The sequence below is a fragment of the Dasypus novemcinctus genome, chromosome X (genome assembly GCF_030445035.2).
Source record: "Dasypus novemcinctus isolate mDasNov1 chromosome X, mDasNov1.1.hap2, whole genome shotgun sequence".
Taxonomy (NCBI): domain Eukaryota; kingdom Metazoa; phylum Chordata; class Mammalia; order Cingulata; family Dasypodidae; genus Dasypus; species Dasypus novemcinctus.
The window spans coordinates 64,126,735-64,145,749 of NC_080704.1; the positions used below are offsets into that span (position 1 = coordinate 64,126,735).

The following is a 19,015-nucleotide window of genomic DNA, read 5'->3' on the forward strand; positions in this document are numbered from 1 at the left end:
TCTAATACCTTTGTTCTGTTTTCTGTCTGTTATCCACTCTTGAAACTATTACCTTTCTTTTCTTTTTCCTTCTCTCATGAAAACAATAGCTTTGTAGTTCATACCATATTCCGCCTATATTCAGTCATCTACTTCATAAAAGATACTCTACCTACAGCTATAACTCTATACGATCTACATGAATCTAACCTCCATCCTCCCAGATCTCATATTCTTGCTTTGTTAACATACATTACCAATACCACTTTACACTTTACCCTTGCTGACACAATTGCCTTTTCCCAACACTAATACTTTCTTCTAAAGTGAACTTAACCAACAACAAGTAACTTGAGTAAGAAGAAAAAAGTGACAAAGAGAAGATATAACACCTATGCAAAAATAACAACTAATTAACCTCCAAAAGCAGACAAAGAAGCTAAGGAACTGATTAAATTCGTCAAAATAAAGAGATGACCAGAAAGCAACAAAAATCTACAAACCAAACCAATAATCAGGAAAACATGACTGAATCCAATCAACAAACCAATAATCACGAAGGGGAGCAAAACTTGGCACAAGCAATGAAAGAACTCAGAACATTTATCACCGACAAATTTGATGCATTAATGAAAGAGGTTAACAACATGAAGATATCACTTGGAGGGGAAATTGCAGACACACGCAAAAACATAACAGATATGATGGGAATGAACACCACAGTTCAAGAAATCAAAAATACACTTGCAGCAAATATCAGCAGACTAGAAGAGACAGAGCAGGGAATTAGTGATGTGGAAGACAGTACATCAGAAATCAAACAGATAGTAGAATGGGTCAATAAGAAGATAGAAAAAATCCAATTAGGATTTAGGGACCTGAATGACAATGCAAAACGCTCAAACATACGTATTATAGGCATTCCAGAAGGTGAAGAGAAGGGAAAGGGGTCAGAAGGAGTGTTGCAGGAAATAATGGCTGAAAACTTCCCAAATCTACTGAAAGAGACAGATGTACATATCCAAGAAGCACAGCACACTCCACTAGTCATAAACCCCAACAGGCCCACCCCAAGACATATACTTATCAAATTATCCAAGGCTCAAGACAAAGAGAAAATCCTAAAAGCAGCAAGAGAAAAGAAAACCATCACATACAAGGGAAGCTCAATTAGATTAAGTGCTGATTACTCTTCTGAAACCATGGAGGCAAGAAGACAGTGGTATGATATAGTCAAGGTACTAAAGGAAAAAAATTTCCAACCAAGAATACTCTATCCAGCTAAACTAGCATTCAAACATGATGGAGAGTTCAAAATATTCACAGACAAACAGAAACTGAAAGAGTATACCAACAAGAAACCTCCCCTTCAAGAAATTCTAAAGGGAGTTCTGCAGGAAGAAAGGAAAAAACAGGAAAGGCAAAGTTGGAAGAGAGTATAAGACCAACAACAACAACAAAAAAGACCAAAAAAATATACAAACAAAATATGACAAACACAAATCCAATCAAAATATGGCTAACACAAATAATTCCTTGATAGTAATAACACTGAATGTCAACGGATTAAACTCACCTATCAAAAGATTCAGACTGGGACATTGGATAAGGAAATATAACCCATCCATATGCTGTCTACAAGAGACACATCTTAGACCCAGAGACGCATGGAGATTGAAAGTGAATGGCTGGAAAACAATCATACAAGCTAACAATAACCAAAAAAAGGCAGGAGTAGCTATATTAATATCAGACAAAATAGACTTTAAATGTGAAACAATTGTGAGAGACAAAGAAGGATACTACATTTTAGTGAAAGGGAAAATCTGTCAAGAAGATCGAACAATCATAAATATCTATGCCCCTAACAAGGGTGCCTCTAAATACGTCAGGCAAACGCTGGAAAAACTAAGTGAAAGAATAGATACATCTACAATTATAGTGGGGGATTTTAATACACCACTATCAACTCTGGACAGAACATCTCAAAAGAGAATCACCAAAGAAACAAAACATCTGAATAGTATATTAGAGGAGCTCGATCTAATAGACATATATAGATCGCTACACCCAAACACAGCAGGATATACATTTTTCTCAAGAGCACATGGATCATTCTCCAAGATAGATCATATGCTAGGCCACAAAGAGAGGCTGAACGAATTCAGAAAGATTGAAATCATACAAAACATTATCTCTGACCACAATGGAGTCAAGCTGGAGATTTGCAAGGGACAGAAGCCCAGATTTCACACCACGATTTGGAAATTAAACAGCACACTCTTAGAAAAACAGTGGGTCAAAGAGGAAATCTCAAAAGAAATCAATGACTACCTTGAAACAAATGATAATGATAACACTACATACCAAAATTTATGGGATGCAGCAAAAGCAGTACTGAGAGGGAAGTTTATAGCCATCAATTCATATATCAAAAAAGAAGAAAGAGCAAAAATCGAAGAACTAACTGCACATTTGAAGGAATTAGAAAAACAACAACAAAGTAAGCCAACAGGAAGAAGAAGGAAGGAAATAACAAAGATAAGAGCAGAACTAAATGAAATAGAAAATAAGAAAGCACTTGAACAGATAAACAAGACCAAGAGCTGGTTTTTTGAAAAGATTAACAAAATTGACAAACCTTTAGCAACACTAACAAAGAAAAAAAGAGAGAAGATGCAAATACACAAAATAAGAAATGAGAAAGGCGATATCACCACTGACCCCACAGAAATAAAGACTATCATAAGAGGATATTTTGAAAAACTATATTCCAACAAAAATGACAATCTAGAGGAAATGGACAAATTCCTAGAAACACATAAGCAGCCCATATTGACAAAAGAAGAAATTGATGATCTTAACAAACCAATCACAAGCAGAGAGATAGAATCAGTTATCAAAAATCTCCCAACTAAGAAGAGCCCAGGGCCAGATGGCTTCACAGGTGAATTCTACAAAACATTCCAGAAAGAACTGACACCAATCCTGCTGAAACTATTCCAAAACATCGAAACGGAAAGAACATTACCCAACTCCTTCTATGATGCCAACATTACCCTAGTACCAAAGCCAAACAAAGACATCACAAGAAAGGAAAATTACAGACCAATTTCTCTGATGAACCTAGACGCTAAAATACTTAACAAAATACTTGCTAATCGTATTCAACAATATATTAAACGTATTATACACCACGACCAAGTGGGATTCATCCCAGGTATGCAAGGATGGTTCAACATAAGAAAATCAATCAACGTAATACACCATATAAACAGATTGAAGGAAAAAAATCATATGATTATATCTATTGATGCAGAAAAAGCATTTGACAAAATACAGCACCCTTTCTTGATAAAAACACTCCAAAAGATTGGAATACAAGGGAATTTTTTGAACATGATAAAGAGTATATATGAAAAACCTAAAGCCAATATTGTTTACAATGGAGAAATCCTAGACTCCTTCCCTCTAAACTCAGGAACAAGACAAGGATGCCCACTGTCTCCGCTCCTATTTGACATTGTCTTAGAAGTACTTGCACGAGCACTGAGGCAAGAACCAGAAATAAAAGGCATTCAAATTGGAAAGGAAGAAGTCAAAATTTCATTATTTGCAGATAACATGATCCTATACATAGAAAACCCTGAGAGATCTACAACGAAGATCCTAGAACACATAAATGAGTTTAGTAAAGTCGCAGGTTATAAGATCAATGCGCAAAAATCAGTAGCATTTCTGTACACCAATAATCAGCAAGATCAGGAGGAAATCAAGAAACAAATACCATTCACAATAGTAAATAAAAAAATCAAATACTTAGGAATAAATTTAACTAAAGAAATAAAGAACATATACAACGAGAATTATACAAGATTGTTCAAGGAAATCAAAGAAGACCTAAATAAATGGAAGACTATTCCTTGTTCATGGATAGGAAGACTGAACATTATTAAGATGTCTATCCTACCAAAATTGATCTACACATTCAATGCAATCCCAATAAAAATCAACGCAGCCTTCTTTAAGGAACTAGAAAAACTAACTATGAAATTTATTTGGAAAGGAAAGAAACCCCGAATAGCCAAAGACATACTGAAAAAGAAAAACGAAATTGGAGGAATCACACTACGTGACTTCAAAACATACTATAAAGCTACGGTGGTGAAAACAGCATGGTATTGGCATAAGGAAAGACACATAGACCAATGGAATCGAATTGAAAGCTCTGATATAGAACCTCACATATATAGCCACATAATATTTGATAAAGCCACCAAACCCTCTCAATTGGGAGACAGTGGCCTATTCAACAAATGGTGTCTGGAGAACTGGATAGCCATATGTAGAAAAATGAAAGAGGATTACCATCTCACACCTTATACAAAGATCAACTCAAGATGGATCAAAGACCTAAATATAAGAGCCAAGACCATAAAAACCTTAGAAAGCAGTGTAGGGAAACATCTAGAGGACCTTTTAATAGGAAATGGATTTATGAATATCTCACCAAAAGCACGAGCAGCAAAAGAACTAATAGATAAATGGGATTTCCTCAAAATTAAAGCCTTCTGCACCTCAAAGGAGTTTGTCAAGAAAGTAAAAAGGGAGCCCACACAGTGGGAGAAAATATTTGGCAATCATATATCTGATAAGAAACTTATAACTTGCATATATAAAGAACTCCTATATCTTGAAAATAAAAAGAAAAACAACCCATTTAAAAGATGGGAAAAAGACTTAAACAGACACTTCTCCAAAGAGGAAATACAATTGGCAAGAAAGCACATGAAAAAATGTTCCAAATCTCTAGCTATCAGGGAAATGCAAATCAAAACTACAATGAGATACCATCTTACACCCATAAGATTGGCAGCTATGAAAAAAACAGAAGAATACAAGTGCTGGAGAGGATGTGAAGGAAGGGGAACACTCATCCACTGCTGGTGGGAATGCAGAAGGATCCAACCATTCTGGAGGACAGTATGGCGGTTTCTCAAAAAACTAGCCATAGATTTGCCATATGACCCAGCAATACCACTGCTGGGTATATACCCAGCAGAACTGAAAACAAGGACACAAACCGATATATGTACACCAATGTTCATAGCAGCATTGTTCACTATTGCCAAAAGTTGGAATCAACCCAAATGCCCATCAACAGATGAGTGGATCAATAATATGTGGTATATACACACAATGGAATACTACTCGCCTGTAAGAACAAACACACTACAAACACATGTGATAACATGGATGAATCTTGAGAACCTTATGTTGAGTAAAGCAACCCAGACATTGAAGGACAAATACTACATGACCTCAATGATATGAAATAAACAAGCTGCCCTAGATAGCAAGAGACTGAACGATAGGCTTACAGGAAATCGGAGGGTGGAGGAAGGATATGAGCCGATGTCTGCAGGGGTGGAACTTAAGACGAGATGGTGGTAAGTATGAACACAAAGAAGAGATAAAATGGGGGCAAGGGGTTGCCTTTGGTTGGGGCTTTACGGGTTTGAGGGTGGCTGGGGAGGGACGGTTGGGTAATGTTGCCCAAAAGTGGGGGGAGGGAGGGGTAGCATACGAACACAGGAGAGGGTTAGGAGGTGGTGGAGAGTAAAATGCCGAGAAAATCATATCAAAATATAATAAAGAGGGTTACCTGTTTAGAATGCTCGGAGGGGAGGGTCTGATGCAGGACGGGCTCCTGGGGAATGTCTAAATGCTCATTCTGCCAGAGTGGGTGACACCATGGGGTAGAATCCCAAGTAGTGAGAGTGGGGGTGGACCCACATCCTGGGGAGGACTAATGCCACCAAATAGAGGGAACTCTATCCCTCGAGAGAAAGGGTGGCTCCCAGGGCATTGGGGCAGATGAGCAAGTTAGGCCCTAAACACTATTCCATCTATCTCTGGAAGTGGCTCCTCAGGAAACGGAGGTTGACTGTCACTGTGGGCACCAAGGTGGAAGGGAAAATGGACGTTAAATGTGTGGAACCAAAGTAAATGGGGGGCAAGGGAGGAGTTTCTTGAGAGTACACAAGGATGGATATAAAACATGTAATATTACACCATAACATATAGGAGACGACAGACTGATAATGTAAACCATAATGTAAAACATAGGAGAACTAAAAATGTAAAGAACTGTGTATCCTAAAGTATGCACCATAATGTAAGCACAGATATTACCATGTTAGAAAGCTAATATCTCAGACTCTGTACATCACCTTAAGTAAATATGATGTGAATAGGGTGTAAGAGTATCACTGTGGAAGGAAAAACGTGTTGTGGTGGATGTATGGGAGTGCTGTATATTATATATATGCATTGCTGTGGTCTAGGACTCCTACGAAGAAACGCTGAATAATTGGGGGGGGGGGGAAAGGGATAGGATGTGGAATTTTTTCAAGTCAACATTCTTTATCTAAGTTCTTTATCTAACTTTATCCAAGTTCTTTATCTATCCTTTAAACCCATCGCTATATGCCATTCCCTAGTAAGGGACCATGACATTATATTGGGCTTCAAATTTCGGGGAGTTCTGGATCACAGAGTGTTTCAACAATGGCAATGGAGGGATACTGGTATGGGATACCAATGACAGGTGATATATGGCTGACAGGGAGCTGTACAGAACATATGTCCAGGGTGCATGGTAATGATTGGATATACTCATAGTGGCAACAATTAAAAACCCAGCAGGGGGGGTACTGGGTTCCTGGCCAGTGGTGCTCTGTCGTGGTCCCTAGGGGAGCAGCGATAGTCTCCCAGGTACAGTGGCGGGGACCGGGAGGGAGTGAGGGTTCAACAGTGAGCCCCTGATGCTAATGACTATGCTTGTGAGCTGATAAACCTAAAATAAGAACAAGGCCTAGAGCAACATTGTGCCTGGGAATTTCCTCCTGTCAGCCTTCATGTTACTCAAATGTGGCCAGTCTCGAAGCCAAACTCAGCATGTAAATGCAATGCCTTCCCTCCAGCGTGGGACATGACACCCGGGGATGAGCCTCCCTGGCAACGAGGGACCACTATCAAATACCAACTGATGATGCAACTGGAAAAGGACCTTATACGGAAGGTTCAATGCGGATCAGCAGAATATCCATGTCTACATAAAATAACATGACTTTAAAATGCTGTTTGACCTAAAGTAAGGGGGAAATGGAAAGGAGAAATGAGTTTATATGGCTACGAGTTTCTAAAAAAGAGTCTGGAGGCTGGCAGAAGGATTGCCCTCATGCACAACTGAGCAGAGTCAGAGAGACAGATAAAGCAGATACAACCCCCAGATATTGGTTCCTATGAAGGCTAAAGAGACCCATGAGAGTTATGGTCATGGCCGATGGGGTTTACTACCAGGTCAGATGGCCCCTCTCTGGAAATGGTGTTTATGTGTGATGAATCTGGACTCAGATGGGATCTCCCTTCATAAGACTTTCATACTAATCTGCTGGAGGTGCAGTTAACGTTGGGGTTTAAGATATAGTTAGGGGATTTGAATCTCTGGACTGATAATGTGATAGCCAGGTCCTGAGCCTCAACAGACTCCAGCACCTACAATCTGATTTATTGGACTTACCACACTCAGCTAAGATGGAGTTGAAGAAGGACAATCACCACACCATGGAGCCTAGAGTGATTACAACTGAAAATGGGAGGATGGCAGCCAGCATCCATGTGGAATCTGAGCCTCCTCTGGACATAGAGGTGCAATGGACACAACCAATCCAATGTCCACATAGAAGAGGTGGCATTGGATTGGGAAAAGTGGACATGGTGGACGATGGGTATGGGGAAGGGCAGGAAGAGATGAGAGGTGGGGGCGTATTTGGGACGTGGAGCTGCCCTGGATGGTGCCTCGGGGGTGATCACCGGACATTGTGGATCCTCACATTGCCCACTGGATGGAATGGAGGAGAGTATGGGCCATGATGTGGACCATTGTCTATGAGGTGCAGAGGTGCCCAAAGATGTACTTACCAAATCCAATGGATGTGTCATGATGATGGGAACGAGTGTTGTTGGGGGGGTAGAGGGGGGGTGGGGGGGGTGGGGTTGAATGGGACCTCACAAATATATTTTTAATGTAATATTATTACAAAGTCAATAAAAAAAATTAAAAAAACAAAAAAGATAAAATGATGATCAGACAGCAACAAAAAACTACAAAGCAAACCAAAAATCAGGAAAAAATGCATGAATCCAATGAACAAACTAAAAACCAGGAAGGGTAGAAGAACATTGGACAAGTAAATAAAGACCTCAAAACATATATTAAAGACCAACTTAATGAAGTAAAGGAAGAGATTAACAATATGAAGAAAACCCTTGGAAGGAAATGGCAGACATATGCCAAAAGATAACAGATATGGTGGGGATGAACACCACAGTTCAGAGACTGGAAGAAAGGCTTACCGGAAATCGGGGGGTGGAAGAAGGATGTGAGCTGACGTCTGCAGGGGTGGAATCTATGATGAGCTGGTGGTAAGTATGAGCACAAAGAAGAGATAAAATGGGGGAATGGGGTTGCCTTTGGGTGGGGCTTTGTGGGTCTGAGGGGGGCTGGGGATGGGCAGATGCATAATATAGCCCAAAAAATTGGGGGAGGAGGGAGGGGCAACATATGAACATAGGAGATTGTCAGGTGTTGGTTGAGAGTAAAATGCTGAGAAAACCGTATCAAAATATAATTAGGAGAGTTACCTGTTTAGGATGCTCAGAGGGGATGGACTGACATGGGACGGACTCCTGGGGAATGTCTGAATGTTCATTTTGCCAGGGTGGGTTGTACCATTGCGTAGAGACCCATGAAGTGAGAGTGGGGGTGGACCTACATCCTGGGGAGGACTAATGCCATCAAATAGAGGGAACTGCATCTCTCGAGAGAAAGGGTGGCTCCCAGGGCATTAGGGCAGTTGAGCAAGTCAGGCCCTGAACACTGTTGCAAGTCTCTCTGAACGTGGCGCCTCAGGAAATGGAGATTGGCTGTCATTGTGGGCCCCAAGGGGAGGGGGAAATGGATGTTGAATGGATGGAACCAAGGTAAATGTGGGGGCAAGAGAGGAGTTTCACGGGAATACACAAAGATGGATATAAAACATGTAATATTACACCAAAAACATATAGGGGACGACAGACTAATAATGTAAAACATAGGATAACTAAAAAATTTAGAAAACTCTATAGCCTAAAGTATGGACCACAATGTAAGCACAGATGTCACCTTGTTTGAAAGCTATTGTCTAGGAGTCTGTACATCAGTTTCAGTAAATAAGATATGAATAAGTTAAAAGATTATCACAGTGGAAAGGGAAGAGGTTTTATGGTGGATGTGTGAGAGTACTGTATATTCTATATATGAATTACTGTGATCTAAGGCTCTTGTGAAGAGAAGCTCAATAATTAGGAAAAAAGAAAAGAAAAAGATAGCATGTAGAATTTTTCCAAGTCAATATGTATTCTATATCTAACCTTTAAACTCATTGCTATATTCCATTTTACTAGTAAGGGAACCTGACATTATATTGGGCTTCATGTTTCAGGAAGTTTTGGATCACAGAGTGGTTAAAAAATGGCAGCGGGGGAATACTGGTATGGGATGTTATTGACAGGCGATATATGGTAGTCAGGGAGTTATACAGGGCATGTGTCCAGGGTGCATGGAAATGTTTGGATATACTCATAGTGGAAACAATTAAAAACAACAGCTGGGTGGGTACTAGGTTGCTGGCTGGGGGGGGGCTCTGTCATGGTCCCTAGGGTAGCAGCAGCAGTCCCCCAGGTGCAATGGTAAGACCCAGAAAGGAATGAGGGTCCAACAGTGAGCCCATGATACTAATGACTATGCTTGTGAGCCTATACACCTGAAATAAGAACAAGGTCTAGAGCAGCACTGTGACTAAGAATTCCCTCCTGACAGCCTCTGTGTTACTCAAATGTGGCCAGTCTCAAAGTCAAACTCAACATGTTAATGCAATGCCTTCTCCCCAGCATGGGACATGACATCTGGGGATGAGCCTCCCTGGCACCGAGGGATCACTACCAAGTACCAGCTGATGACATAACTAGAAAATGACCTTAATTTATAGTTTCAACACAGACCAGCAGAATATCCCTGTCTAAGGATTGCATCCAGTATCCATGTGGAATCTGAGCCTCCTCTTGACATAGAGGTGCAATGGACACAACCAATCCAATGTCCACAGAGAAAAGGTGGCATTGGAGTGAGAAAAATGGACATGGTGGCTAATGGGTATGGGGAATGGCAGGAAGAGACGATATGTGGAGGCGTCTTTGGGACTTGGAGCTGCCCTGGATGGTGTTTCAGGGGCAATCACCGGACATTGTAAATCCTCACAGGGCCCACTGGATGGAATGGGGGAGAGTATGGGCCATGATGTGGACCATTGACCATGAGGTGCAGAGGTGCCCAGAGATGTACTTACCAAATGCAATGGATGTGTCATGATGATGGGAATGAGTGTTGCTCGGGGGGGGGGGGGGAGTGGTGGGGTGGGGGTGGTGGGGTTGAATGTGTCCTCATATTTTTTTTTAATGTAATATTTTTACAAAATCAAAAAAAAAAGAAAAAGAATATCCCTGTCTACATATAATAACAGGAGTTAAAAATGCTGTTTGACCTAAAGTAAAGGGTAAATGGAAAAGACAAATGAGTTCATATGGCCATGAGTCTCTAAAAAAGAGTCTGGATGTTGTTGGAAGGATTGCCCTTATTCACACCTGAGCAGAGTATCAGAGACAGATAAAGTAATACAACTCCTGATATTGGAAGGCTAAAGAGACCCACAGGCTCTATGGTCATGGCAGATGGGGTTCACTGCCATGCCAATTGGCCCTTCTTTGGAGCTGGTATTTCTGTGTGATGGAGCTAGACTTAGAAGGGATCTCTTTTCACAAGCCTTTCATGCTATTTTACTGGAATTGTAGTTGGTGCTGGGGTTTAAGATATATCTAGGGGATTTGAATCTCTGGACTGACAATATGATAGCCAGGCCCTGAGCCTCAACAGACTTCAGCTCTAACACTCTGATTTATTGGACTTACCCCACTCAGCTAACGTGGAGTTGAAGAATGTCAACCACCACCACACCATGGAGCCTAGAGTGCCTACAACTGAAAGCAGGTGGATTGCATCCAATATCCATGTGGAATCTAAACCCCTCTTGACATAGATTTGGAATGGGCACAACCAAGCCAAGGTTCACAGGAAGGAGGAATACAGTAAGGATCAGAGTGGACTTAATAATATCCTATTCATTAACTATTGTGGTTAATAATCGAGAAAATGTGGCATTAATGTGGAAAAAGTGGCCATGGTGGCTGCTGTGTGCGGGGAATGGGAGGAAGAGAAGAGATGTGGAGGCATTATTGAGACTTGGAGTTGTCCTGGCTGGTTTTCCAGGGACAATTGCCAGATGTTGTATGTCCTCCCATGGCCCACTGGATGGAACGTGGGAAAGTGTGGGTTATGGTGTGGAACACGGGACATGGGATGCAGCGATGCCCAGAGATGTACTCAACAGATGCAATGGATGTGACATGATGATGGGGGACAGTGTTACTGTGTAGGGAGTGGTGGGGTCGGGGCGGTGGGTGGTGAATGGGACCTCATATTTTTTGAATGTAATATCTTTTTAAAAAATGAATAAATTGAGTAGAATTTGAAAAAAAATACACTCTCAGCAAATAGCATCAGATTAGAAGAGGCAGAGGAGGGAATTAGTGACGTGGAAGACAGTACATCTGAAATCAAACATATAGTACAACTGATCGATAAAAAGATAGAAAAAATCCAGCTAGGACTTAGGGACATGAATGACAATTCAAAACGCACAAACATACGTATTGTAGGCATCCCAGAAGGTGAAGAGAAGGAAAAAGGGACAGAAAGGGTGTTGGAGGAAATAATGGCTGAAAACTTCACAAATCTACTGAGAGAGATAGATGTACATGTCCAGGAAGCACAAAACAGCCCAAACATCATAAATCACAACAGGCTCACCACAAGACATGCATCTGTTAAATTATCTAATGCTCAAGACAAAGAGAAAATTCTAAAAGCAGTAAGAGAAAAGAACACCATAACATACAAGGTAGGCTCCATAAGATTAAGTGATGATTTCTCATCTGAAACCATGGAGGCAAGAAGGCAGAGGTATGATATAGTCAAGGTACTAAAAGAAAAAAAATTCCAATCAAGAATACTCTACCCAGCTAAACTAGCATTCAAAAATGATGGAGAGTTCAAAATATACACAGATAAATGAAAATTGAAAGAGTATGCCAACAACAATCCTGCCCTTCAAGAAATACTAAAGGGAGTTCTGCAGGAAGAAAGGAAAAAAACAGGAGAGGCAGTGTTGGAGGAGAGTGTTAGAGCAACAAAAAGAAAATGAAGAAGTAAAAAACAAACAAACAAAATATGACAAACACAAGTCCAATCAAAATATGACTAACATAAATAATTCCTTGAAAGTAATAACACTGAATGTCAATGGATTAAACTCACCTGTCAAAAGATTCAGACTGGGACATTGAATAAGGAAATATGACCCATCTATACGCTGTCTACAAGAAACACATCTTAGACCCGGGGATCAATGGAGGTTGAAAGTGAGTAGTTGGAAAACAATCTTACAAGCAAACAATATTAAAAAAAAGACAGGAGTAGCTATATTAATATCAGACAAAATAGACTTTAAATGTGAAACAATTGTGAGAGACAAAGAAAGATACTTCACATTAGTGAAAGTTACAATCTCTCAAGAAGAAAAAACAATCATAAATATTTATGTTCCAACAATGGTGCCTCCAAATAAGTGAGGCAAACACTGGAAAAACTACGTGAAAGAATAGATGACTCTACCATTATACTGGGAGACTTTAATACACCACTATCAACTTCGGACAGAACATCTCAAAAGAGAATCTCTAGACAAACAATATATTTGAACAGTATATTTGAGAAGCTGGATCTAACACACATATACAGATCATTATACCCGAATACAGCAGGATATACATTATTCTCAAGTGCAAATGGATCATTCTCCAAGATAGACAATATGCTCGGCCATAAAGAAAGACTCAATGAATTCAGAAAGATCGAAATCATACAAAATAATATCTCTGACCACAATGGAGTGACGCTGGAAATCTGCAAGGGCCAGAGGCCCAGATTTCACACCAAGATATGGAAGTTAAACAGCACATTCTTAGAAAAATTGTGGGTCAAAGAGGAAATCTCAAAAGAAATTAATAACTACCTTGAAACTAATGAAAATGATAACACAACATATCAAAACTGATGGGATGCAGCAAAAGCAGTACTGAGAGGGAAATTTACAGCCATAAATTCATACATCAAAACCGTAGAAAGAGCGAAAATTGAAGAACTAACTGCACATTTGCAGGAATTAGTAAAAAAACAACAAAGTAACCCCGGAAGTAGAAAGAGAGAAATAACAAAGATAAGAGGAGAACTAAATGAAATAGAAAATGAGAAAGCACTTGAAAAGATAAACAAGACCAAGAGCTGGTTCTTTGAGAAGACCAATAAAATTGACAAACTCTTAGCAAGACTAACAAAGAAAAAAAGAGAGAAGATGCAAATACACAAAATAAGGAATGAGAAAGGAGATATCACCACTGGCCCCACAAAAATAAAGACTATCACATAAGGATTCTTTGAAAAACTATATTCCAACCAAAATGACAATTCAGAGGAAATGGACAAATTCCTAGAAACACAAAAGCAGCCTATATTGACAAATGAAGAAATTGATGATCTCAACACACCAACCACAAGTAATGAGACAGAATCAGTCATTAAAAACCTCCTAACTAAGAAGAGCCCAGGGCCAGATGGTTTCACAGGTGAATTTTACAAAACATTCCGGAAAGAACTAATGCCAATCTTGCTGAAACTCTTCCAAAAATCACAACAGAAGGAACATTCCCAAACTCATTCTATGATGTCAACATTATGCTAGTACCAAAGCCAAACAAAGACACCACAAGAAAGGAAAATTACAGGCCAATTTCTCTAATGAACCTAGATGCAAAAATCCTCAACAAAATACTTGCTAACAGTATTCAACAACACATTAAACGAATTATACACCATGATCAAGTGGGATTCATTCTGGGTATGCAAGGCTGGTTCAACATAAGAAAATCAATCAATATAATACACCATATAAACAGAATGAAGGGAAAATTCCCATGATACTATCTATAGATACAGAAAAAGCATTTGACAAAATACAGCACACTTTCTTGATAAAAACACTGCAAAAGATTGGAATACAAGGAAATTTTTGAACATGACAAAGAGTATATATGAAAAACCCATAGCCAACATCGTTTACAATGGTGAAATCCTAAAATCCTTCCCTCTAAGATCAGGAACAAGACAAGGAAGCCCACTCTCACCTCTTCTATTTAACATTGCCTTAGAAGTACATGTTCGAGCACTGAGGCAAGAACCAGATATAAAATGCATTCAAATTGGAAAGGAAGAAGTCAAAATTTCTTTATTTGCAGATGGCATGATCCTATACATAGAAAACCCTGAGAGGTCTACAACAAAGCTTTTAGAACTCATAAATATGTTTAGTAGATTCAGAATTTATAAGATCAATGCACAAAAATTAGTAGCATTTCTGTACACCAATAATAAGCAAACACAGGAGGAAATCAAGAAACATATATCATTTACAATAGTCAATAAAAATCCAAATACTTAGGAATAAATTCAACTAAAGATGTAAAAAACTTATACACAGAGAACTACACAAGACTGTTCAAGGAAATCAAAGAAGAGCTGAATTAACTGAAGAATATTCCCTGTTCATTGATAGGAAGTCTAAATAGTATTAAGATGTCTATCTTATGAAAACTGATCTACACATTCAATGAAATCCCAATAAGCATCAACACAGCATTCTTTAAGGAACTAGAAAAACTAGCTATGAAATTTATGTGGAAGGGAAAGTGGCCATGAAAGGGCAAAGATATATTGAAATAGAAAAACGAAATCAATGGAATAACACTACCTGACTTGAAAACATACTACAAAGCTACAGTAGTGAAAAAATCATAGTAGTGACACAAGGAGAGACACAAAGAACAATGGAACCCAATTGAGAGTTCTGATATATATCCTTATATATATAGTCATATAATATTCGATAAAGCCACCAAACCCTCTCAACTCGGAGAGAATGGCCGATTAAACAACTGGTGCCTGGAGAACTGGATATCCATATGTAAAAGAATGAAAGAGGATTACCATCTGACACCTTATAAAAAAATCAACTCAAATTGGATCAAAGACCTAAATATAAGAGCCAAGACCATAAAGACTTTAGAAAGCAGTGTAGGGATGCATATAAAACACCATGTAATAGAAAATGACTTCATGAACTTCACACCAAAAGCACGAGCAGCAAAAAACAAATTGATAAATGGGACCTCCTCAAAATTAAAGCCTTCTGCACCTCAAAGTAGTTTGTCAAGAAAGTGAAAAGAGAGCCTACACAATCGGAGAAAATATTTGGTACCCATATATCGGATAGGAGACTTATAACCTGCGTATATATAGATTTCCTATATCTTGAAAATAAAAAGACAAACAACCCAGTTAAAAATTGGGAAAAGATTTAAACAGACACTTCTCCAAAGAAGAAATACAAATAGCTAAAAAGCACATGAAAAAAATGCTCCAAATGTCTAGCTATTAGGGAAATGCAAATCAAAACTACAATGAGGTACCATCTTACTCCCATAAGATTGACAGCTATGAAAAAAACAGAAGAATACAAATGCTGGAGAGGATGTGGAGGAATGGGAACACTCATTCACTGCTGGTGGGAATGTGGAAGGATCCAACCATTCTGCAGGACAGTTTGGCGGTTTCTCAAAAAACTAGTCATAGACTTGCATATGACCCAGCAATTCCACTGCTGCATATATATCCAATAGAACTGAAAACAAGGACACAAACTGATAGATGCACACCAATATTCATAGCAGCATTATTCACTATTGCCAAAAGTTTGAATCAACCCAAATGCCCATCAAGAGATGAATGGATAATTAAAATGTGGTATATATGTACAATGGAATACTACTCAGCTTTAAGAACAAATACACTACAAAAATATGTGATAACATGGATGAATCTTTAGAACCTTATGTTGAGTGAAGCAACCCAGGCATTGAAGGACAAATACTACATGACCTCAATAATATGAAATAAGTAAACCAAGCTGCCTCAGAGAGCTGGAGACTGGATGATAGGCTTACAGCAAATTGGGGGATAGAGGAAGGATGTAAGCTGACAGCTACAGGGGTGAAATCTATGATAAACTGTAGGTAAGTATTTGTACAAGGAAGGGATAAAATGGGAGCATAGGGTTACCGTTAGGTGGGGCTTTGCGGGCTTGTGGGGGGATAGGGATGGGAGGATGGGTAATATTGCCCAAGAAATTGGGGGGAGGTTGGGGCAACATACAGACATAGGAGATTATCAGGTAGTTGGTTGAGAGTATAATGTTGCGAAAACCTTTTCAAAAATATAATAAGGAAATTTACCTTTTTAAGATACTTAAAGTGGATAATCTGACACAGGACAGGCTTCTATGGTATATGTGAATGCTCATTTTGCCATCGTGGTTTATACCGTTGGATAGAGACCCATGTAGTGAGAGTGAAGGTATACCCACATCCTGGGGAGGACTGATGCCATCAAATAGAGGTAACTGTATCTCTCAAGAGAAATGGTGGCTCCCAGTGCATTAGGGCAGTTGAGCATGTCAAGCCCTCAACACTGATGCAAATATCTCTGAACATAGCCCTTCAAGTAATGAATATTGGCTGTCACTGTGGGCCCTAAGGGGAGGGGGAAAGAGGTATTGAATAGATGGAACCAATGTAAATGTTTGGGCAATAGAAGTGTTTCAAAAGAGTAAGTTAGAATGGATATAGACATGTAAAATTACACCAAAAATATATAGGGGCTGATAGGCTAAAATGTAAATCATAATGTAAAACCTAAGACAACTAAAAATTTAGAAAATTTTATAGTCTAAAATATAAACCACAATGTAAACACAAATGTTACTTTGTTTGAAAGCTATTCTCTCAATATCTGTATATCAGTTCCAGTATATAGTATGAATATGTAAAAAGATAATTGCTGTAAAAGGGAGGAGGTTTTATGTTGGATATGTGGGAGCACTGTATATTATATATATGAATTACTGTGATCTAAGACTCTTGTGAAGATAAGCTTAATAATTAGAAAAAAGAAAAGAAAAAAATAGGACGTAGACACCGAGAAAAAGACGGAAGTAGTTGCCTTGTCAATTTGTATACAGGGCAACACTTATTGCAGTGATGGAAGGCAAAACATCAAAAACAAAGCTTTTGCATTTTTAATTTTTTGATACCCCATTTTATTTTTAACATAATTTTTCCAAATTAATATATATTCTATATCTAACCTTTAAACTCATTGCTGTATTCCATTTTACTATTAAGGGAACCTGGTTATATATTGGGCATCACTTTTCAGGAAGTTTTGGAACACAGAGAGGTTCAACAATGGCAGCGGAGGAATACTTGTGTGGGATGTTATTGACAGGGGACACACGGTTGGCAGGGAGTTCTACAGGGCATATATCCAGTGTACATAAAAGTGTTTGGATATTTTCATAGTGGATACAATTAAAAACAGCAACTGAGGGAGTGCTGATTTCCTAGCCAAGGGAGCGCTATCACAGTCCCTAAAGGAACAGCAACAATCCCTCAAGTGCAATGGCAAAGACCAAAAAAAATGAAGGTCCAACAATGAGCCATTGAGACTAATGACTATGCTTGTGAGCCTGTGCACCTGAAATAAGATCAAGGCCTATAGCTGCCAGGTGCCTAAGAGTTGCCTCCTGAAACCCTCCGTGTTGCTCAAATGTGGCCAGTCTCAAAGCCAACCACAGCATGTAAATGCGTTGCATTCCCCCTAGCGTGGGACATAACTCCTGGGGATTAGCTTCCCTGGCATTGAGGGATTACTACCAAGTATCAGCTGATGATGTAACTAGAAAATGATGTTGAATAAAAGAGTCAACTCAGACCAGCAGAATATCTCCATCTACATATAACACCATGAGTTAAAAATGATTTTTGACTTGAATAAAAGATGGAAATGGAAAGGACAAATGAGTTTATATAGCTATGAGTCTCCAAAAAGAGCCGAGAGGTTATCAGAGGGGTTGCCCTTATGCCCTTATGTCCCAGAGACAGATAAGTAGATGCAACCTTGGTTATTGGTTCTTCTGAGGGCTACAGAGACCCACAGGTTCTATGGTCATGGCAGATGGAGTTCAGTGCCATGTCAGTTGGCCCTTCTTTGGAGTTTGTGTTTCTGTGTGATGGAGCTGGACTCAGATGTGATATTTTTTCACAAGCCTCTCCTGTTACTTTTACCTGGAGCTATCGTTGGTGCTGGGGTTTAATATATACTCAGGGGATCTGAATCTCTGGACTGACCATATGATAGCCAGGCCCTGAGCCTCAACAGACTTCAGCTCCTACACTCTGGTTTGTTGGACTTACCCCACTCAGCTAACATGGAGTTGAAGAAAGTCAACCACCACACCAGGGAGCCAAGAATGCCTTTAACTGAAAGCAGGAGGATTGCACCTAGCATCCATGTGGAATATAAGCCCCCTCTTGACATAGATGTGGCATGGGCACAACAATTCCAAGATACACAGCATGGAGGAATAGAATGTGGATGAGAGTGGACTTGCTGATATTCTATTCATGAACTATTGTGATTAGTAATCGAAGAAAATGTGGCATTGCTGTGGAAAAAGTGGCCATGGTGACTGCTGGGTGTGGGGAATGGGAGGAAGAGTTGAGGTGTGGAGGCATTTTTGGGACTCAGAGTTTTCCTGGGTGATGCTGCAGGGACAGTTACCAACATTATATGTCCTCCCATGGCCGA

At 39.4% G+C, this 19,015-nt stretch overlaps 1 protein-coding gene across 1 annotated transcript in view; it reads right to left on the reverse strand.

Annotated features, from left to right (window-relative positions):
• Positions 1-19,015, reverse strand: part of LOC101411756 (trophinin) — a 60,335-nt gene that overhangs the window by 40,512 nt on the left and 808 nt on the right.